This window comes from Musca domestica, unplaced genomic scaffold (genome assembly GCF_030504385.1).
Source record: "Musca domestica strain aabys unplaced genomic scaffold, Musca_domestica.polishedcontigs.V.1.1 1, whole genome shotgun sequence".
Classification (NCBI taxonomy): domain Eukaryota; kingdom Metazoa; phylum Arthropoda; class Insecta; order Diptera; family Muscidae; genus Musca; species Musca domestica.
In genome coordinates, this window is record NW_026712114.1 from 24,186,536 (window position 1) to 24,211,044 (window position 24,509).

General features: G+C 37.6%; 1 protein-coding gene across 10 annotated transcripts in view; it reads right to left on the minus strand.

Moving 5' to 3' along the window:
- LOC101888466 (collagen alpha chain CG42342) overlaps positions 1-24,509 on the minus strand; it is a 516,353-nt gene that overhangs the window by 441,887 nt on the left and 49,957 nt on the right. For all 10 annotated transcript variants that reach the window (XM_059120826.1, XM_059120815.1, XM_059120811.1 and 7 more), the window contains exon 2: positions 18,923-19,039. The gene's annotated coding sequence lies outside the window, so the exon portion shown is untranslated. The remainder of the gene's footprint in view (positions 1-18,922; positions 19,040-24,509) is intronic.

Consider the following 24,509-nt stretch of genomic DNA (forward strand, 5'->3'; position numbering starts at 1 on the left):
TGTCGAAGGTGACCAATTCGAAGAAATCTAAACTTATTCTAAAATTTGATGCTATTTCCGAATTTTTTTGGTTTCATTCAATAAAGTCTAAAATTAAATCTCAACATCGCTTTATCAGCCATATGGTGGTGTCGCTAAATCTCCCGCTGGTGCCAAAGAATGATAGCCCCCTGACTATATAAATCTCTGATGGACAGTTGCATTTCAAAACGTGAATTAATAAATCCTTGATATACGGACATATAAAAAACAGAATAGAGAGCTTCCTTATGATTATATCTTGCGCAGATGTTCTTCTCGCTGTGATCATGCATTACCCGTACCACATTTTTCGACTTGTTAAACTCCCATATGCTTGTTGACTTTAATCAGACCATGTTGATATCCAATTTTTTAAGTATGTTTTAAACAGATAATTTTTAAAGAAGATCAAAGGCAAAACCATTTTGATTCCAACAAATTATGCAGTAAAAAATTAGGAGCCATATGAGCCTAATATCTCATTACAATTATAAGGCAGAGACGCACATAGAAATTCATTTCGAAGCTATTTCGGATAGGACGGGTCTAACTGATCCAGGTTTTTTCCAATTTGATTAACAAAACATCCAAAATTGTTAAAGCCCACATAGCACTTAGAAAAGCCACCATTTTGCCCATATTGCAAATTTTATTTGCAAAAACCTGACCACCCTAACACCACTTACCTACCACCTACCTACACCGAAAATTGTGCTTAACTAAGTTCATATAAACAGCGGTAAATATATGTTGTGTAAGATAATATCGTTGAGTTTTTATGAATGAATTTGTTGTGCCGGTATTTTTACTCTTCGAACACCCTTCCCACACCTCTCCTCCCATGTCCACAAACCAAGAACACCCTGAAATTAGCAAGAAAAATAGTGGCAACAAAAAAAGTGAGACATGTTAAACTTACATAAAAAATGGTAACCAAAACAGGCATTAAAAGGAAGTAGGAAAAAAGCTAACAACAACAACCACAACAAGAGAATAATAGTCTATAACATATTAAGAGGCCAAAAGGCCTTAAAGTGAGGCCAACAGGGATATGCTGCAGGGCATACCAAAACAAAAACTAAAGGAACATGGGTAAACACCAATGGACACCCAAGACAAATAACATGTAAAACAAAAAAGTAAACTTGGAGAAACGGACAGAAACAGCAGAGACGGAGAGAAAGACACACACTCCCATGTAGAGGTTTTCTGCCTGACATGGAGATATGAATACGACAAATGTCGTACAAAGCTTAGCAGAAAGCTTATGGGACCAGTGGCACAAAGGACAATGGCCAAATGCCTGGTTTGTTAGAGAGGCCGACAGACAAGTAGATGAATGCTTGGCACATTATTAAACCAAAAGGAAGAAAAGGAAAGAAAAGTGGAACATAAGAGAATTAAATAGGTGGCATATTATGTTGGGAGGTTTGTGTTTTTTATTTGCCGGTCATATAACGCATGGACCGTCCGGCTATTGTTATTAAGTCCAGAGTTTGTTAAACATGTCCCGGTCAAAGCAATTCCCAGTGTTATGCCTACCTTTGTAAAAATATATGCATGTATGTGGGCCCCACTTGGCAGCCATAAAACAAACCCCCTAATAAACATAAACTGTGGGATGTCCCGCCAAGCTAAGAAACACAGGACAGAGGCAGCAGCAAAAACCACCTAACTATAGTTTATTTTTTCTGGGCATCCAAAAAAGAGATAAAAGTTGCGGAGGCCTAAAAAGCAAAAAGACGACCAAGTGGTGGGGCTTTAGTTGTCCTGAAACCAACATCAGTCTTGCAGGTTTGGCATTTTAACCTGGTCTTTGTTCATGTTAGCTGTTGTTGCTTGCTGCTGCTGCTTTGGGATTATGTGTTGGCATGTTCATACGAGTATATGCAAAAATCTGTTGCCTGTTATTTTGAGCTACCTTAGCTTCTGCTGTTGCTGCTGCTCAGGCATTTAAGTAATTTGCTCATTTGTCGCTTTAGCTTTTTTTGTTTTCTCGTTGCAAAATCGTGTTTCTTTTTGTTGTCGTACACGTTTATCCTGTTGCTCCATAATTTGTAAGCTTCCGGTTAGAAGGTTATGCGGACAAAAGGTTTGTCTGGAACGCAACAAAGCTTTGTAATTTTTTAAGCGTTAAGGCAAAGAATTTCTTTTGAGCTATATGGAGCTAAGGAGTTGAGTTTTCTCCCTCCGTCAAATCATGAAGGGGTGGAGTGGACAGTGTTTTAGAGTCTGGCTGCACTGAAGCTCCCGTATTTTTCCCTCCTTTGGAGGTTCCACAAAGCACTTCGGTAAAAATCGACATCTAATCTTATCGAAACGAAAGATAAACAAATCCACAATTATAGCCTTTCTTGGGACCCGGTCCTATAAAATATATATTTTTGAAAGTCACTGGTTCCAACGGTTCGCTGGCATAATATTAACATTTCGGGATTAGAGCCTTGAAGGTTTCAAGGACCAAAACCGACCTTCTGACTCAAAATTCAAAAACTGATAAAGGGATTTCATGAATTTCAATGGAAAGCGACCAACAGAGTCTCTGATCTACGAGATAATCTACAGATGGATTGCATAGCCTTCCAGCAATTCTAAAGGGAAATCCAAACATGGCGGTTTATCAAGAAATAGAATTCTTGCCCGATAGCGCAGAAAAAAGGCCTTTATGACCAGTCCGTTGATCAAGCTCAATTCTGAGAGCCAACCACGAATAGCCAATCTGGCCAACCACCTTCTGAAGAGAAACTCCCTGAACTGCCAATACGTCTGCAGATAGTGTAGCAAGTTCGTCTAGAGATAACGGCCAGCCATTTCACCTTAATATAGGCATTTTGACCAGCCAAATGGTCTAGAGATAGTCACTCTAGCCACAGATAGACTCCCTGACCAGTCACTTCGTCTACAGTAGACCTGCTGGCCAGTCAACTGGTATACAGACAGACCTTGATCTGCAAGTTCGCCTGAAGATCTAGATCCTACATATAGACTTGCTGGCCAGGTGTCTCTTCTAGAAATAGATTCCCTGTCAAACCAGCACTTCTACAGATGAACCCCCTGACCTTCAGCTGATCTATTGAGAATTCCTAGCCTTCAGCTTGTTTATGTAGACTTCCTAACCTTCCGATCGTTTATATAGGCTTCCTAAACTTCGACTCGTCCATACAGACTCCCTGACCTTTATCTTATCCATGTAGAATGCCTGGTCTTCAGCTCGTCTATAGGCGACTCCCAGGCCTACAGTTCGTCTACAGCCTACAGTTCGTTTATAAACGACACCCTGGTCTTCAGTTCGTATATAGGCGACTCCCTATCCTTCAGCTCTCCTATTTAGACGACTCCTTTGCCTCGTCTCTGTGGCTTCTCTACTTCTTCTCTTCTCTACCCTGACCTTCAGTTCGTCTATTGAGACTTACTGACCTTCAGCTCGTCTATTGAGATTTACTGACCTTCAGCTCGACTATTGAGACTTACTGACCTTCAGCTCGTCTATTGAGACTTACTGGTCATCGGCTGGTCTAAAGGCGACTCCTTGGCCAGCAGTTCGTCTATAGACGACTCCCTGGCCTTCAGCTCGTCTATAAAGGACTCCCTGTCCTTCAGCTTTCCTATTTAGACGACTCCCTGGCATTCAGCTCTCCTATTTAGACGACTCGCTGGCCTCGTCTCTGTGGCTTCTCTTTTGAAATTCCCAGCTCGTTGTTAAGACTTAGTGGCATTCAGCTCGACTATTGAGACTCCCTGGGCTTCAGCTCGTCTATTGAGACTCCCTGGCCTTCAGCTCCTCTATTGAGACTCTCTGGCCTTCAGCTCGTCTATTGAGTCTCTGTGACCTGCAGCTCATTTATTGAGACTTACTAGCCATCGGCTGGCTAAAGGCGACTACTTGGCCATTAGCTCGTCTGTGGAGACCCCCTGTCCTTCAGCTCGTCAAAGACGACTCCCAGGCCTACAGTTCGCCTATAAACGATAACCAGATCGTTTTTTAGGACTCCCTGGCCTTCAGCTAGACCATTGAAACTCCCTTACAGACTCCCTGGCCTTCAGCTCGTCTACAGACGAATATAAAGTATATTCCCTAATGTATATGCCGTTGGGTCGTCTTTCAGAACTTTCAGTTTGCCTATTTAGACTCCTTGGCCCTCAGCTGGACTATGTAGACCACTTCTCTACTGACCTCTTGACTTTCAGAACTTAATCTTTAGGTAGTAGACGTGGAAAACAGGAAATAATTTTCATCGATTGTAGTCAACATTTCGAAAATTTTAGGCTCATTTGAGCCTACAAAATATGGGGGAGACAAATCTTCTTTATAGACAAACCAATTAGCATGCTCGTCTATAGGACAAGATCCCAGGCTTCCCGCGAGCACATTTATATAGACGTGGATTCCCTGACCCTTAAACCAGTTTATGTATATGGAAGACCAGCCACCTGGCCTTTTGAGGGTATTTCATAAATAGAAGACTTTTTACAGGTCTTCCATGGATGGAAGGGGTTCTACAGGTCTTCTGTAGATAAAAGAGCTGTTGCAGGCATTCTATAGAGAGATGACCTTTTACTAGTGTTTTATAATCAAAACTTCGAAACTTCGACGGCTCCTCTATAAATAAATGCACTTATAGGGGTGTTCTCGCTGCTCTTCTCCAATAGAAATTAAACTTTTTGCGGTCTTTAATAAACGGTAGACCCTTTATTAGAGGCCTTCTACCGATCTGTCACAAATGTTAGGCCTCTTGATGATCGTGTATAAATAGAGGGGTTATTCTTGATCTTTTACCTATAAAATATATTTCAACAAATTTCTATAGATGGATGTCCTCTTTCTTCTTTCATAAATAAGAAAATTTGAAATTTTTAAATAACATCTATAAAGGTCAGATTTTTGCAGATCTCTTAAAAAGAAAATCTTTTCCGGCTTTATAATAAAATAATTAGACGTTTTGTAGGTTTTCTATTAAAAGGAGTATTTATAGGTTTTCATCACTTTAAATACCTCCAACAGGCCTACCCTGCATACAAATCATTATAAAAATCCCTCTGAGGGACGTTGCATGATAGAGAAAAAACTATAGGACTTCGACTGACTAAAAACTTTATATGGGTCTTCTAAAGACAGAAGAGCTCTTCTCTAAAGATATGTAGCAGAATTTCCTTTTTCCAAACCTGACTGGAACCACTGTACCATTCTCCTTTGTCCTTTAGGTGTTATGCCACCTAATAAGTAGTACTAGCAGTATATCTACATTAATATTTGTAAAACTTTAACCACACGTATAGCACTAAGTGTCTTGCTGGCTACCAGTCTGTCTGTCGCTCTATCTGCCTACATGTCAGCCATCTTCCTAGCTGGCTGGGGTAATAGCTAAAAGTACATAAATGAAGAAGTTCGAAAAAAAAACTCCAACAACTACTTGACGTTGGGTTTTTTTCTGTTGCTCTCCTAGGTGTAACCCAGTATTAAAGTTTGTGTCCTCTTTTACTTTTACTTGAAGTAATTGCTTTGTGGTTTTTATTTGAATTTATGTTGTTGCGGCAGAGCTACAGCAAAGGAGACAGAGGAAGAGAAACCTATACCTGGTGACGGTGGCTTTGGAACAAGGACAAGCTGTGTACGAGCATAAAGGATCATCAGAAGACGACGAAGAGGAAACCATGTGAACAGTTCCGACAACCAAGCCAACACGAGAGTTTGTGTCTGGCCAAGTTGACATTATAACAGCCAACACTAATACCTGACAAACTGTCAGTTGTCGTGGAGTTTTGGGGGGACAAGGCGGAGAAGGCTCTGCCGGGGGAGGCCATGCATAAGTGAATAATGCGCCAGGCAGCTGGTAGACAAATTTAACAATTTTATGTCGTAGCATTTTTGGTGCAAAAATGTGACTCCCTGAAATGTTTTGGTGGTTGAATGGCTGAATGGCTGGATGGTGGCTTACCTGGTGAGGTGAGGTTGCTTGTCTTTGGCTTATGAGTCACTTAAGTCATTTGTAAGTTAACCAAACACACTAGCTACTCGTTCGCCGTCATGACTAACAAAATACTCAACCGTGCCCAGGACCTAAAGAGGTGAGAGAGTGTGCGTGTGTGTGTGGCTTATGTGTTTGTCTTTCATGTCAAATCCTTTAACTTTGGTGCCGCTTTTCAAAAAAAGGTGGAACAAAATTGTCGCATGATTTGCATTAAGCTTTAGCAGCATAAGAAATTGGATTACCTTGATGCAACACACATTGGTGTATCACGTACTTAAGCCCCCGTCCTCCCCCTTTCTTGACCTTGCCTAAATTCTGCCAGCTTGCAGTTTCAAATTGTAGCTTTGGCGAATCGTCTTCCCAGCAAAAGCAATTAATTTTTAAAACTGCAAATCTACAACAGTTTTCGTTAGCATAGCACCGAGCTCCTCTCTGGGTGGAATTTTTGGCGCAATAGTGTTTCGGTGGTGTTCTCATGGGATTACAAGTTGCCACCTTCTTTGCTCTTCTTCCCCCATCCCCACCACTAACTGTCATTTCCTCTGAGTCAGCTGAAAATCAGTGGAGAAGAACATGGTTAAAACAGTTTAGCTGCGGTTTTCCCATTCCATGCTTTAATGCAACGTAAATTGTATTGCCATTTGGTAGGAAAGCGAGAGAGAGGGAGAGGGGGACTAAAGGAGCCAGCCGTTAGGAGACTAAGGATAATGGTGATGGTGCAGCAGATGATGATGATGCTGCTACTGATTCTCCTGCTGGTTGGTTTGCCGATTATTGCCTTTGGAGGTATTTTTTTCTGTTCTAGATGTATGTCCACTAAACTGTCATGGCGGTGTTGATGGTAACGCGCACTATTGGGTCAAACCAAGTAATTAGGTAAAGGTGTTGAAACAATTTTGAATTTACACCAACGATGGCTGGGCAAAACTTTGTGAATGGAAAAAATTTTCAAACGGAAAAGAAATTGAAATAAATCAGAGGTGTTTACGTCAGGGTTATACGAAGTAGATCACTACTGGGACATATGGCCGTTTGAAAAACGACTGATATTTTGTACAAGTGAGATGAAAAACTTCAACCAACTTCAGACTGCTGTCATTTCTAAGCCACTCGTCCGACAGCTGTTAAAATTATTCCAGTGACAGCTAATTATGTTGTTTACAAGCGTACAAAAGCATTTTGGTGAGAATTTTCCAGAAAAAAAGTTATTCGTGATGGAATTCAAGCGTGATAGTGTGATTTCTTTATATTTGGCTGGAAAACCACAAGAGGCTATCGTCAGAGCACTCCAGCATTGAAATGTGAAAAAATCTTTTGTGTCTCGTACCATCGCTCGTTACCGCGATACTGGTAGCGTAGCCCGACGTCAAGGAAGTGGACGGAAGAAAACAGCAACATCAGCAGAAATGGTTTGAAAAGTAAAGAAGCAACTTGATCGAAACCCGCATCGCAGTGGCCTAAAAATTGCTCGTGAGCAGAACATATCGCAATATTCCATTCGGCAAATATTGAAAAATGAGCTCGGGGTAAAGCCATTAGCCATTGAAATTCCAAAAAGTGCAGGAACTTGCACCGTAACAGAAGAAATAGACTCCAGAGAGCTAAAGAGTTGCTTCGCTGGGCCGAAAGTGATGAACTGACGAATTTGGTTTTAACCGATGAGAAAACATTCGTTTTCCAGCAGTTTTTAAACAAACAAAATGATCGTGTTTCCTTGCCAAAGAGGTCAGCTGAAAATGTGCACCTTCGGATGGCCAACAGAACTCAAGGGCCGGCCATGGTGATGGTGTGGGCCGCCATATCAGCCGATGGTCGCTCTTCGCTTGTATTAATCGACCGTGACATCAGAATAAATGCCGAATATTATCGCGACAATATTCTTGAGGGTGTATTAAAGCCTTGGGCATGCAAATATTTTGGCCGCAGACTCAGACTCAAAAGAGCTAAAGAGTTGCTTCGCTTGCCCGTAAGTGGTGAACTGCCGAATTTGGTTTTCTCCGATGAGAAAACATTCGTTTTCCAGCAGTTTCTAAACAAACAGAAACAAAATGATCGTGTTTACTTGCCAAAGAGGTCAGCTGAAAGTGTACACCTTCGGTAGGCCACCAGAACTCAAGCGCCGGCTATGATGATGATGTGGGCCGCCATAACAACCGATGGTTGCTCTTCGCTCGTATTAATCGACCGTGGCATCAGAATAAATGCCGAATATTATCGCGGCAATATTCTAAAGGGTTTATTATAGCCGTGGGCGCGCTCGTATTAATCGACCTTGGTATCAGAATAAATGCCGAATATTATCACGACAATATTCTGGAGGGTATATTAAAGCCTTGGGCACGCCAACAGGACTCGGCACCATCGCACTCAGCACGCGCCACCCAAGAATAGTTACAAAATGAGGTTCCTCGCTTCATCCAAAAATCTCCGGATCCCAGTCTGTTGGTCTACTGTGTTTGGAGTATTTTGGAAAACAAGGTTGGCACTAAAAAATACCAAAGTGTCGATCACCTCAAGCAAGCGCTTCGCCAATACCGCAAAGCAACATTCGGGCCGTTTGAAGGCCATAATTCGTGTCAAAGGTGACCAATTCGAACAAACTTATTCTAAAATTTGATGCTTTTTCCGACATTTTTTGCTTTCATTCAATGAAATTTGAAACAAAATGTAAAAATTATGGCGTTTGACTTTGTTGCAGTTTTTTATCTCACCCCGTTTGAAAAATGACTGATATTTGTAATTTATTGGCTGTTTTCTACGGAACTTTTGGTCGATGATGAAATTTTTGTTTATTGGAATTCCCATCACGACATAATTAACATTCCTAAATTTCAAAAAATAATAATTCCCAAGAACTCAAATACAATTACCATATCTAATTGTCTCCAAATGAAATATTTTTGTTTCTAATTTGCAACTCTCATTGTCGTTCATCTAATCTGTCAATGTGTGTCGGTCGTAGCCATTTGACATGATACAATTTTCTATTAAATTTTACACACTCACACACAGACACATGCATTTTATTTGTGACAAACCCAGGCGCACACAAAACATTGATGAATTGAAACAAATTAAATAAAAAAACCCAAATTCAATTATATTTTTTTCGGTTTTTTTGTTGGTAATAAATTTAACCTTAAACTGACTTTTTCCTCCAGCATTCCAACATTACAAATGATATACAACAGAAGCTAAATCCCGCCCGTCAAATTCGACACATATGTGCCATGGCATATTAAAATTTAGCTTGATGTGATATTCAGCATATAAGTACATTTTTTTTTTTTATTTTCAATTTTTTGTTGCGCAGAGTAGAGGAATCATAATTTAATCAATCATTCAATTCGTTTTCGAAAGGGAGCGTTTAACAAATTTTGTAATGACCTGACTGACTGATTCGAATGAAGTTATATCGAATTATAGATGAACTATAGGAGGTGTGCTATTTATTAGAAGAACTCAAGAAGTCTGCCATTTAATGGAAGTCATAATACGGGATATTTTATTTGATAGAAGATATCACAGAAGCTCTGCTATTCAATGGAAGGCCTCATAGAAGACCCTTATTCAGTGAAGACCTCATAGGAGGTCTGCTTTCTAATAAAGCACCTCATAAGAGGTCTACTATTTGATAGAAGACCTTAAAGGAGATCTGATATTTCATAGAGAATCTCATAGGATGTCGGTTAATCGGCAGAACCCCTAATATGTCTGCTATGTAAGGGAAGACCTCATAGGAGGTGTGATAATTCATAGAGAACCTCAGAGGAGGTACCCTATTCGATAGAAGACGTAAAGGTCTGCTATTAAATATAAGACCCAATAGATTCAATATACGATAGAAGATATCATAGACCTGCTATTTTAAAGTAGAACCCATAGAGATTTCATAAGTGGTGTAATATTCAGTGGCAGACTTTATAGGAGGTCTACTAAAATAGAAGACATCATAGGACGTCTGTTATTCAATAGCAGATGTCTGCTCTTTGCTAGAAGACCTTTTAGGAGGTCCTCTATTTTATAGAAAAACTGCTATTCAATAGAAGATGTCTGCTATTTTATAGGAGACCTCACAGGAGGTCTACTACTATAGAAGACCTTATAGGAGGCTTGCTATTTAATAAAATACCTAATTTTAAGCCTTTTATTCAATAGAAGACTTCATTGAAGGTATGTTATGCAGCAGAATATCTCATAAGAGGTCTGCTATTCAATAGCAGATTTCTGCAATCGATAGAAGACCTCATTGGAGGTATTCAATAACAGATTTCTACTATTTGATAGAAGTCCTCATTGGAGGTTTCTAATTCAATGGCAGATTTCTGGTATTCGATAGAAGACCTCAAAGTGGGTTTGCTATTAAATAGATGACCTTATAGAAGGTCTGCTATTTAATAAAAGACCTCATTGGAGATATTCAATAGCAGATGTCTACTATTTGATAGAAGACCTCATTGGAGGTGTACTCTTCAATAGCAGATGTTTGCTATTTGATAGAATACCTAATTGGAGGTCTGCTATTCGATAGAAGAGCCTATAAAAGATTTGCTATTCAATAGAAAACCTCATAAAGGTATGTTATTCAATAAAGTACGTCATAGAAGACCTCATATGGGTCAGTTATTTCATAGAAGATCTCATTGAAGTCTTCTATTTAGCAGAAGAACTCAAAGGAGGTCTGATATTTAATAGCAGATGCTTGCTATTTGATAGAAGACATAATTGGAGGTGTGCTATTTAATAGCGGATGTTTTCTATTTGTTAAAAGACCTAATTGGAGGTCTGCTATTCAACAGAAGCTCTCATAGAGGTTTGCTATTCAATAAAAGACATGGGTCTGATATTTCATAGAATACCTCTTATGGGTATGCTATTTCATAGAAGACCTCATTGGAAGTCTTCTATTTAGCAGAAGACGTCATAGGAGGTCTGCTATTCAATAACAGATGCTTCCTTTTTTGATAGAAGTCATTGTAGGAGGTCTGCTGTTCAATAACAGATGTTTGCTATTTGATGGAAGACATAATTGGAGGTCTGCTGCTCAATAGAAGACCAATAGAAAACCTAATAGGTCTGCTGTTTTAAAGCAGAGATTTTTAATATAAGACCTCATATAAGGTTTGCTATTCAATAACAGATGTCTGCTATTTAATAGAAGATTTCTGTTATGCGATAGAAGGCCTCAAGGAAGGACTGATATTCAATAGCATCCCTACTATTCGATAGTAGATATTTTTGAAAGTCTGCTGTTCGATAGAAGATCACATAGGATGTCGATAGAAGATCACATAGGATGTCTATTCAAAAGAAAGTTTTATTGGATTGGAGCTATTCCATAGTACACCTCGTATGGGGACAGCTATTCAACAGATGATCTCATAGGAGGTCTACTATTCCACAGCATATGTCTGCTATTCGATGGAAAACATAGAGAAAGGTCTGATATTCAATAGAAACCCTCATAGGAGGTCTGCTAATTTTTAGGACACCTCATAAAAAGTTTGGAATTCGATAGAATACCTCATACGAGATCTGTTATTCAATAGAAGACCTCATACAAGGTATACCATTCAATAGAAGACATCATTGAGAATCTGCTCATAGGAGATCTTATAATCAAGAGAAGACCTCATAGCAAGTCTGCTGTTCAATAGCAGGTGTCTGCTATTCGATAGAAAATCCAAAGATCTCATATTTAGGAGAAGAACTCATAGGAGATCTACTCTTTAATAAAAGCTTTGTAGAAAGTCTGATATTTTATAAAAGATTTGATAGGATGCTTGCTTTTCAATAGGGAACCTCATAGGAGGTCTGCTAGTCAATAGAAGACCTCATAGAGGGTATACCATTCAATAGAAGACTTCGTTGGGAGTCTGCTTTTCCATAGTAAACCTCGTAGGAGGTCTGCTATTGGATTAAAGAAATCAAAGGAGGTCTGCTTTTGAATACGAAATTTTATAGAAGATCTGCTATTTAATAAAAGGCCTCAGAGGATCTCTATTGTTGAATGAAGACCTCAAGAGGTGTACTTTTTCCTTAATAGACCTCATAGAAGTTCTGCTATTCAATATCGAATGTCTGCTATTTGATCATAAGATAAGATTTGACAATAAGACCTCATGTAGGGATTTCGATCAGACCTCGTATGCAAAATTGTTGTATTTCATAAATATGGCCCACTAATGCCACACAAGTTGAAATGTAGCAGCGGCAGCAGCAGACTAGTTGTTGTATGATATGTGTGTCGGATATGTTTGTTCTATACTGGCTGCAACATTGTTAAACATTCATACATTACAATTCATTAAGAAGATATTTGTATGCACACAGACACACACACACACACCCATACACATGTAACTAATATTACATATGTGTACAACAACAACAAGAACACAAAGCAAGAGAGGAGATATGTTTGATATTGTTTGATGTAACTATAGATATGTTTGTGGTACAATGGGGAGGAGGGGTTAGGATGGAATATTGGTTGACATGAAGATCGGAGTTTTTAAGGGATCGAAGGTTTGCTGAGGCAATGAGAGGAAGGTTCAAATCTAGGCTTGAAATGAAGACTGTTCCAATCACCTACACTTTAAGGCACATATTTTCTAGGTACAGATTTTCCGTCGTCCTAATTTTTTACAAGACTGTGCTCTCTTCTGAGACTCTTCTTTATAGTTCTCATGGCTCCATGTTTAGATTTTTATCACAAATTTTCCATTTTAAATAATCTTTTAATTTTTATTCCCCATCCACCCTAATGCACATAAACACATAGCCCCGTACTCTCGTATTCAAGCATTATGCACAAGTATCTGAATCGAATTCACAATTGATAGATACAATTGATGAGGACTCATGATACCATTCGAAACGGCTTTTTTATGTATACGAATATTCATTGAGTGGATCTATAGACAGACAGAGAGACAGATAAAGCGAATGGCTGGCTGACTGAATGAATGAATATCTGAATGGCTGTGTTGATGGCGTTGGTTATTTGGAGAATGGCAATATTTGCCCCCATCGATTTAATCGATAATCAATTGGCAAGAGGTTGAAAGAATGAAGTTTTAATGATGCCCCCCTCCTACCCCCCGCTTTCTTGTTGCTGGTATCTGCTGTCGCCATCTCATTGTTGTACAGAATGATGCTGGGGAGTGAAGCTGCTGTGTTTTTGTGTCGATTCTGAAACTGCTGTTGCCAATACTTTAATAATAATCATTCGAGCAACAATCATTTTATGTATTCCAAGAGTACAATGAATAATCATTAAAAAACACAACAGCAGCAACAACAAGAACAACAACAACGACAATAAAATTTCACAACAAAAAATTAAATCAAATGAAAAAAACACAACAGAATGTCATTAAGTGTTCAATTGGAAGTCATGAATTCAAGTTATTGTCAACATTTGTAGCGCACTCCCACCCACCATATAGTTCAGTGTGTTCTCCATTCCGTACAGAGGTCATTCGAACTTCCACTGGTTTTTTGTGGAGTGGCAAATTTGAAAAAAAAAATTGGAAATACGAAACGAGGTATGGGTACGATAATTAAATATCTGACTTGTAAAAAAAAGCTGGCATTTGCTTGCTAAGGAGAGGGCAGACTAATTGACATGTATTTGCAAAAAATAAAAACAACATTGGGGTTGTTGGCATGAATTTCGTTTACTTCATTTGATTTTAGGAATTTAATTACGAGTTAATAAAAAATATTTTTTTTGTTGAAACACGTTTAAAAAGCTCATCAGTTCTCCTCCAAGAGCGTTTTTATTGAAATTATACTAAGACTTATTTTGGCGCCATTTAGAAGGTCTGCAAAGGGAAATTAAACAAATTTAAAGGATAATATTAACAAAAATTATAATAACAAGTAAGCAAAGGCTATAGTTGTGCGGGTCCGACCATGTGATACCCTACAACACTACAATATGCTAGAAGTCCCCTTATATCCAAATCCATTTTGGAAGATTTCGCTTTTGAAATAATGCTTAGAGCACTGCTAGATATTACCCTTAGTTTTTTGACCAGGGTCATTTGACCAATATTTACGAACTCCGTCGTGCTATCAGTTGTTGTGGTCCATTTTACAGCTAAATGTAATGCACTGGCCATCCAAAATGCTAGAATTCTTCTGTCGTGTCGATTGGCTTAAATTATGTGATCAGTAAATTTTTTCTGTTTTTGATTCATTTGAACCCCCAAAAATATTTTGCGATCATCTCCAGAAGCAAGAGGCCTCTCTGTATCTCTAAATTTAGACTCATCTATGTGATTTGCTTGTCTACGATATATGACTATATTCGTCAAAAAAATCAACTTAAAATGGCAGAAGTTCGCCTTTTTGGGTATCGCCTGTAAGTTGTTTTCAGCGTTTCGGTAGAATGGAAATTTTGGTATTTTTTCACACAAAAGTAGTGGTCCATTCAACCCGCTGTCCTTAACTCTAACTTCATGCGAGATTCCGTGTCCTTTGCTTTCTATTTGTAGCGTTTATAACGTATGCAAAATAAGGAACATTTTTAGTTGATGGTCCATTTCAACTCCTAGCCCTTCTGAGCCTAACCCTACCTTGGTTAAAAAATTTCGTGAAGATCGAACGATAATTGCAATCTGTATATAAATAATAACCCCAACCTGAATGGTAAGGTGAAAAAATATTACAAAATGTACACTTCAATATTATAAGTCAAATTGAAAAAATCGCATGCGATAAAAAAATATGAAAAAATAAAAAAATGTCACAAAATACTACAAAATCTATGTTTTTTATCAGATTTTTTTAAATTATATTCTTTTATGTCAAGAAGGCATTCTGAATTGACAAAATTTGTCAAAATCGGTCCAGCCATTCTTGAGATATAAGCATTCTAGCTAACATCCCCATCCTTTGTATATAAATATTGTATTATTTCGCTGTATATATCCGATATATTTACTATCGGCATCTACATAACGGTCAGAATTGACCTGTTCGTCTATTTCTGATTTCGCCGGGATTAAAAATATTCGCGGTTTAATGGAAAATTTTGATTTTTAACATAAATGTTATGGTCTATTTCACCCACTAAATATTCCCCGATGACCATAAAAATTGGAGGGCTTCTGCCCAGCCCTATACTCTAGCCCCATGCTAACTTCCGCGTAAATTGGTCTATAATTGTGACCTGTAGAGCAACTGCAAAATCAGGAAAAACAACCCCTAAATATTATGCGATCATCTCCAAAAGCAATAGGGTTCTATCATGACCCTATCCCCACCTCCATTTTCAATTTCGTGACGATCGGGCCATTATTGCGACCTGTAGAGTAATTACAAATTAACATGGACAGACGGACGGACGGACATACATAGCTAGATCGACTCAGCTCGGCGAGATAGGAAGATCCATATATACTTTCCTATGTGGGAAACCAATATTTCGTGGTGTTACATAATTTTTGGCCCATTCAAACTTATAATACCCCCAACACAAAGTGTTGTGGGGTATAAAAATGTATATCGGAACCAATATACGGAGACCGAAAAAAATTTATCCAACTGGGGCTGATATTACATATTTGGTGTACAATTACCGTGAAATCGCATGGAGATATATATAGAAACTATATACAAATCTGATCCGATCTGGATAAAATTTGACAGAGGAATTTCTGGGATGTATTTGATATCTGGTACCAAATATTAAATTTTTGTGGAGTGCATATTACGAATGTGAGGGACTTAAAAACCAAACCGGATGATACATATATATGGGAGTTACAGCTATATCTTAACCGATTTTCACCACATTTGATGTAATTGCTTCTAAACTGAATTCGGTCGGATGTTGCAAAACTCAGGTCATTTGAACTGATATTGGCCATTTGGTGCACAATTAACCCGAAGCCGGTTAAATACTGGGTGAGATGAAAACACTGCAACAAAATTCAGACAGCTGTCACTTCCAAGCTACTCGTCCGACAGCTGTTAAAATTATTCCAGTGACAGCTCCTTATATTGTTTACAAGCGTACAAAAGCATTCTGGTGAGAATTTCCCCGAAAAAAAATTATTCGTGATGGAATTCAAGCGTGATAGTGTGATTTCTTTATAATTGGCTGGAAAACCACAAGTGGCTATCGTTAGAGCTCTCCAGCATTTAAATGTGAATAAATCTTTTGTATCTCGTACCATCGCTCGTTACCTTGATACTGGTAGCGTCGTAGCCCGACGTCAAGGAAGTGGGCGGAAGAAAACAGCAACATCAGCAGAAATGGTTCGAAAAGTCAAGAAGAAGCGACTTGATCGAAACCCGCGTCGCAGTGGCCGAAAAATGGCTCGTGAGCTGAATAGCAATATTCCATTCGGCAAATATTGAAAAATGAGCCATTGAAATTCCAAAAAAGTGCAAGAAATTACAAGGCAACAGAAAGAAAATAGACGCAAAAGAGCTCAGAGTTGCTTCGCTTGGCCGAGGGTGGTGAACTGCCGATTTCTCCGATGACAAAAAGGATTCGTTGACCTACTGTTTGTAAACAAAGAAAATGATCGTGTTTACTCGCCAAAGAGGTCACCTGAAAATGTGCACCTTCGGTTGGACACCAAAACTCAAGCGCCGGCCATGGTGATGGTGTGGGCCGCCATAACAGCCGATGGTCGCTCTCCACTCGAATTAATCGACCGTGTCATCAGAAGAAATGCCGAACATTATGGCGAAAATATGCTGGAGGGTGTATTAAAGCCTTGGGCATGCAAACATTTTGGCCGCAAACCTTGGACATTCCAACAGGACTCAGCACCATTACACTCAGCACGCGCCACCCAGGAATGGTTACAAAATGAGGTTCCTTGAGGTTTCCCTGAGGTTCATTGCCAGCGCACAATGGCCACCGAAATCTCCGGATACCAAAAGTGTCGATCACCTCAAGCAAGTGCTTCGCCGGGAATGGGCCAAAATACCGCAAAGCAACATCCGGCAGCGTGTGACGGTTTCATTGGCCGTTTGAAGACGTGCCATAGTTGATCTAAATTTATTCTAAAATTTGATGCTATTTCCGACCTTTTTATGCTTTCATTCAATAAAATTTAAAATAAAAATTATGGCTTTTGACTTTGTTGCAGTTTTTTTTTATCTCACACTGTATATGCCAACCCTTTGCTATAACAGGCACCAATCGTTATATTAGGTAATTTTGCGATTTATTTGAGGCAATCGTATTGACATTTGGTTTTGTTAGGCAGTTAAAACTGTCATAGATAACAATGCGAAACAGATGCATTCAATGGTATTTTCGAACCTTTTCATTCCCTTATTGCGGATTGTATCAAAAGTTCGGCCCTGTCGGAATTAAATACTTCTTCACTTGCTTTTTTTTGTGTTCTGCTATCAATAACCCCCTTCAAGGTAATGACTCTATAAAATTCATAAAAAAATACCAATGACCCCCTACAAAAATGCACAATGACCTCCGAAGCAGTTAAAATCTCCTCTCATAGTTTTCTCATTAAACCCGTTTTTATTAGCCGGTTGTGTAATGACAAAAACAAGAACTTTCTTTCACCCCAAAATAAGCAACAGAAATGCGAAAAAAATCTGTTTTGGTTCTTCTTTCAAAGACAGGGTAACGAGAGAACAAAAGAAAACTTTCGAGACGCTAAAATAGAGGAAAACGAAGACGAAGAAGATGGAGACGGTCCAACGAAAAAAAAAAAAAAAAAACAAAACTGTCATCAAACAATGAATGAATGAATATACGCCCCTAGTATGGATCTTGTGATAAAGGAGGGGCACTAGGAGGTTGGGGTACCCACATTGCTTGCATTGCCATGGAATGCCTGAATTGAATAACAGAATTGCTTCGCCCGTCTCACAGAGCGAGTGGCTGAGCCAATGAATTGCACAGCTTTTCGTTTTTTTTGCTATGAATGCATACCAATTGAATACAATTTTCAATTAGTTTTATTAAGGAGTTTCAAGTGCAAAAGTTCAATTTTACTTTCTTTTGAGATGCAGAGCGACGACGAGCAAGCAATGCTCGTTCATTTTTTTATTTTTGCGATTATTTTTTTTTTTGGTGGCGATTGGCTTATTGCCTTCATTTAAGCCAATTGAAATGAGTGTTTTTTTTTTTCGTTGGTGGGTTGGTTGGTTGGTCATAGTTTTCACAAATTAATTTAAATGAAATGCTATCTTTTGTTTAAGAGCGCCGAGGATTGAGCCAAATCATTAGCAGGCAACAAAACCAATGACCACACAATTACAACAAAATCAATGAGTTCAGTTCTTTGCTATGCCAGGCACATAAAATTGTCGATGTGATAGGCTATCGACCACGTAGATATTATCCTAATACCACCCCCTTTCACACACACATACATCTATCTCCATCGGAACAGGTTGTTGACATTTCAAGGTTATTTTATTGCTAGAAAATGTTTTCTTTTTTCTACCGAACAAACGAAATTCCTTTGCCAGTCCGCTCACGTATAGCATTTCAGGGTTGTGACCTTTTGTGTTCAGCTGACCGACCCCCTCCTCCGCCCCTCTTGCTCTTTGTTATTAATCTCAATACATCATTAGAGCCTTGTTTTTAAAGTTTTCTACGTTTCGACATGACTCAGTGTCTGAGTTGTTGTTGTTGTTTTTGGTGCTTCAACAAAATATTGATGATGGTCAATTTTTCTGTAATCGTTCCAAATACAAGCTAATACAAATCTAATAGCTTAAGGATATTTAAAGGATGTTTATGTTGCAAATATTTGTTAAAGTCACGATTTGAGTATGGCATGGCCGAAACATGTTTTTGGATTTTGACCCTCAGGCAGGGCACGTGCAAGGGCAATTTCTTGTGAATTTTTGTAATGAAGAAATTTTGTAAAAATTTAAGATTTAAAAATAATGAAATATTTCTTTTTGTTTAGCTTTTTATGTCTTACCTTTAATCCGAATATGTTGAAAATTCCAAAAATGGCTAAATATTTATTTATATTTTTCACTTCATAAAATGGATTTTATCATTAATCAAATTAGAACAAATTTTCACACAGAACACACTGCAAAGAAAGAAAGAGAAAAGTAACAAATTAATTATTAATTAAGAATTAAATAATCTATAAAAATTCCATATTTGGAAGGTGCTTGAAAAATATCCTTTAAAAAATCCAGGTTTGGTAATCAGAAGGTGCTTGAAAAATATTCTTTAAAAAATCCAGGTTTGGTAATCAGAAGGTGCTTGAAAAATATCCTTTAAAAATCCACGTTTAGTAGTCAGAAGGTCCATGAAAAATATTCTTTAAAAAATCCACGTTTGGTAGTCAGAAGGTCCATGAAAAATAATCTTTAAAAAATCCACGTTTGGTAGTCAGAAGGTCCTTCAAAAATATTCTTTAAAAAATCCACGTTTGGTAGTCAGAAGGTCCATGAAAAATAATCATTAAAAAATCCACGTTTGGTAGTCAGAAGGTCCTTCAAAAATATTCTTTAAAAAATCCACGTTTGGTAGTCAGAAGGTCCATGAAAAATAATCATTAAAAAATCCACGCTAAAAAATCCAGGTTTGGTCATCAGAAGGTGCTTGAAAAATATTCTTTAAAAAAATCCAGGTTTGGTAATCAGAAGTTGCTTGAAAAATATCCTTTAAAAATCCACGTTTAGTAGTCAGAAGGTCCATGAAAAATATTCTTTAAAAAATCCACGTTTGGTAGTCAGAAGGTCCATGAAAAATAATCTTTAAAAAATCCACGTTTGGTAGTCAGAAGGTCCTTCAAAAATATTCTTTAAAAAATCCACGTTTGGTAGTCAGAAGGTCCATGAAAAATAATCATTAAAAAATCCACGTTTGGTAGTCAGAAGGTCCATGAAAAATAATCTTTAAAAAATCCATGTTTGGTAGTCAGAAGGTCCATGAAAAATAATCTTTAAAAAATCCATGTTTGGTAGTCAGAAGGTCCATGAAACATATTCTTTAAAAAATCCACGTTTGGTAGCCAGAAGGTGCTTGAAAAATATTCTTTAAAAAATCCACGTTTGGTAGTCAGAAGGTCCTTGAAAAATATTCTTTAAAACATCCACGTTTGGTAGTCAGAAGGTCCATGAAAAATATTCTTTAAAAAATCCACGTTTGGTAGTCAGAAGGTCCATGAAAAATATTCTTTAAAAAATCCACGTTTGGTAGTCAGAAGGTCCATGAAAAATATTCCTTAAAAAATCAACGTTTGGTAGTCAGAAGGTCCATGAAACATATTCTTTAAAAAATCCACGTTTGGTAGTCAGAAGGTGCTTGAAAAATATTCTTTAAAAAATCCACGTTTTATGTTCAAAAGGTCCTTGAAAAATAATCTTTAAAAAATTCACGTTTTATGTTCAGAATGTCCTTGAAAAATAATCTTTAAAAAATTCAAGTTTTATGTTCATAATGTCCTTGAAAAATAATCTTAAAAAAATCCACGTTTGGTAGTCGGGAGGTGCTTGAAAATAATCTTAAAAAAATCCACGTTTGATGGTCTTTTGGTCCTTGAAAAATATTCTTTAAAAAATCCACGTTTGATGATCTATTGGTCCTTGAAAAATATTCTTTAAAAAATCCACGTTTGATGATCTATTGGTCCTTGAAAAATATTCTTTAAAAATTCCACGTTTGATGGTCTCTTGGTCTTTGAAAATATTCTTTAAGAAATCCACGTTTGATGGTCTTTTGGTCCTTGATAAACATTCTTTAAAAGAATCCACGTTTGGTCTATGATAAATATTCTATAAAAATGCCTATTATTCCTTGAGGAAATGAAAACTTCATTTTCCCCCTTCAGGATATACTTTGTGTGTTTGGAGGATTTTTTTTTCGTATTTCAAATTTTCAAACATATCCCATAATTGTTCATTTCATGTCCTCCATTAACAATTTCAAATAACACACCTTTTATTTTCCGATTTCAATCCCGCCTTAATTAAGGTGAGAAAAGATAAAGCGATGTCGTGCACAGCCTATCTAAATCTCCATGGAAACAAATGACAACTATTAGTTTTCATGAAATTTAATCCTGGCAATCCCTCAATATCTGTACACACAATTTTTTTCATAAGGACCTTTAATAAATTTCATTTTAATCCTAGGACACATATACGCGAATGCACACACACAAACACATTCATACAACACAAGGTCTCATTATCCCCAGCTATTCATCACGTTTGTTGAAATAACCCTCGAATAGGTCTTAAACAAAGTTAATTTACCAGTTAATGCAACAGACCAGAGAACCAGAAACAACAACAACAACATCATCATTGCCGACAAAAGGGAACGGAAGGAGTTCAAATCATTTCCAAAAAAGTGAGTTCAATAGAAAATCTCATGTTACTTTACCACAAAAATAAGGGTGGCAGAACAAAAAAAAAACGGTGGCAAGCAGATGAAACGAAATCGGAGTAACAAAAAACCCAAACACAATGTTGCAAATGTAAGCCGCACATAATAATGGAATTCAACATTAAAAACAACAAAAGTAGCAACAATAACATCGTACATATATTGTTGAGATTTTTCTTTTGGAGGTTTTTCCTTTTTTTTTGGCTGGAATCGCAAAACAACAGCATAGCCAAAAATTTACATATCCAGCCGAAGAGGAGAACAAAAAAACATAAGAATCTAACATTGCCACAATACAACAAGCATGTTGTTGAACAACAAACCTACAACACTAACTGAGGCGGAAGGGGGGCCAGACACAGTTTTGAACATTTCATTGGTGTTGCAATGAATTTTTCACCAGAAAAAAATCCCAAAAAAATAAACCCTGGTGGGTGCCAAATGAAAGAGACGCGTTGAAGCGTTTCCATTTTGGGGTTTTGCAACATCGCGGTGTTACTCCCAAATGACATTCAATGGCATTCATTCAGTTTTGTTGCTATTTTTTTGCATTTGTTGGATGTTGTGCACCAGATTCCAGCTTCCATAGGGAATTGTTGAACAGCAAAATCCAAAAAAAAAAAAATTCAAAACACTTTTCATTACAAAAATGTATGCAGACCAACCATCGAACCAGACAGGCCATGGCTTTAGGAACACACAACAAATTACATTTTAAGCTAATATCATTAAAAGGTTTTACCAACGTAAATATTTAAATTCAAGTTTTTAGTCACCCCGCCAGCAGTTGGGGGAGTGGACTACAAATTGGAAGGGACTCATTTCAAAGGGCAGAGGAATTAAAGGGTTGCCAAAGAATAATTTTCCAAGGACCAAAAGACCATTAAACGTGGATTTTTTAAAGAATATTTTTCAAGGACCAAAAGACCATCAAATGTGGATTTTTTAAGAATATTTTTCAAGGGCCTTCTGACTACCAAACGTGGATTTTTTAAAGAATATTTTTCAAGGATCAACAAACCATTAAAGTGGACTTCTTAAGGAATATTTTCCAAGGACCAACAGACCATCAAACATGGATTTTTTAAAGAATATTTTTTAAGGACCAGACCACCAAACGTGGATTTTTAAAAGAATATTTTTCAAGGACAATAGACCATCAAAAGTGGACTTCTTAAGGAATATTTTCCAAGGACAATAGACCATCAAAAGTGGATTTTTTAAAGAATAATTTTCAAGGACCAACAGAACATCAAACGTGGATTTTGTTAACGAATATTTTTCAAGGACAAACAAAATATCGAACGTGGATTTTTTAAGAAATATTTTTCAAGGACCAACAGAACTCTAAACGTGGATTTTTAAAGGAATATTTTTCAAGGGCCAACAGAACACCATAGGTGGATTTTTTAAAGAATAGTTTTCAAGGTCTTCCTGACTACCAAGCGTGGATTTTTTAAAGAATATTTTTCAAGGACCACAAGACCATCAAACGTGGATTTTTTAAACAATTTTTTTCAAGGACCAAAAGACCATCAAACGTGGATTTTTTATAGATAATTTTTCAAGGACCAACAGACCATCAAACGTGGATTTTTTAAAGAATATTTTTCAAGGACCAACAGACCATCAAACGTGGATTTTTTATAGATAATTTTTCAAGGACCAACAGACCATCAAACGTGGATTTTTTAAAGAATATTTTTCAAGGACCAACCAAACATCAAACGTGGATTTTTAAAGAATATTTTTCGAGAACCAAAAGACCATCAAACGTGGATTTTTTAAAGAATATTTTTCAAGGACCAACAGACCATCAAACATGTATTTTTTAATGAATATTTTTCATGGACCAACAGACCACCAAACGTGGATTTTTTAAAGAATATTTTTCAAGGACCAACAGTCCACCAAACGTGGATTTTTTAAAGAATATTTTTCAAGGACCAACAGACCATCAAACATGTATTTTTTAATGAATATTTTTCATGGACCAACAGACCACCAAACGTGGATTTTTTAAAGAATATTTTTCAAGGACCAACAGTCCACCAAACGTGGATTTTTTAATGAATAGTTTTCAAGGACCAAAAGACCCTTGAACGTGGACTTCTTAAGGAATATTTTTCAAGGACCAATAGACCATCAAAAGTGGACATCTTAAGGAATATGTCGGAAATAGCATCAAATTTTAGAATAAATTTTGCTTTGTTCGAATTTGTCACCCTTGGCACGAATTACGGCCAATGAAACTGTCACACGCTGCCCGAATGTTGCTTTGCGGTGATCAATACTTTAGTATTTTTAGTGCCATCCTTGCTTTCCAAAATACTCCAGACACAATAGTACAACGGATTGGTATCTGGAGATTTTGGTGGCCATTGTGCCCTGGAAATGAAGCAAGGATCCATTCTTGGGTGGCGCGTGCTGAGTTCTGTTGAAATGTCCAAGGTCTGCGGCCAAAATGTTTGTGTTCCCAAGGCTTTAATACACCCTCCAGTATATTTCGCGATAATATTCGGCATTTATTTTGATGCCACGGTCGATTAATACTAGCGGAGAGCGACCATCGGCTGTTATGGCGGCCCACACCATCATAATGTCCGGTTCTTTAGTTCTGGTGGCCAACCGAAGGTCCACATTTTCAGCTGACCTCTTTAGAAAGTATACACGATCATTTTGTTTGTTTACAAACTGCTGGACATCGAATGTTTTCTCATCGGAAAAAACCAAATTCGACAATTCACCACACTTCGGCCAAGCAAAGCAACTCTTTAGCTCTTTTGAGTCTATTTTTTTTCTATTGCGGTGTAAGTTCTTGCACTTTTTGGAATTTCAGTGGATTTAACCTTAGCTCATTTTCGATATTTACCGAATGGAATATTACGATATGTTCAGCTCACGAGCCATTTTTCGGCCACTGCGACGCAGGTTTCGATCAAGTCGCTTCTTTACTTTTCGAACCATTTCTGCTGATGTTGCTGTTTTCTTCCGTTCACATCCTTGACATCGGGTTACGACGCTTCCAGTATCACGATAACGAGCGATGGTACAAGACACAAAAGATTTATTCACATTTAAATGCTGGAGTGCTTTAACAATAGCCACTTGTGGTTTTCTAGTCAAATATGAAGAAATCACGTAATCACGCTTGAATA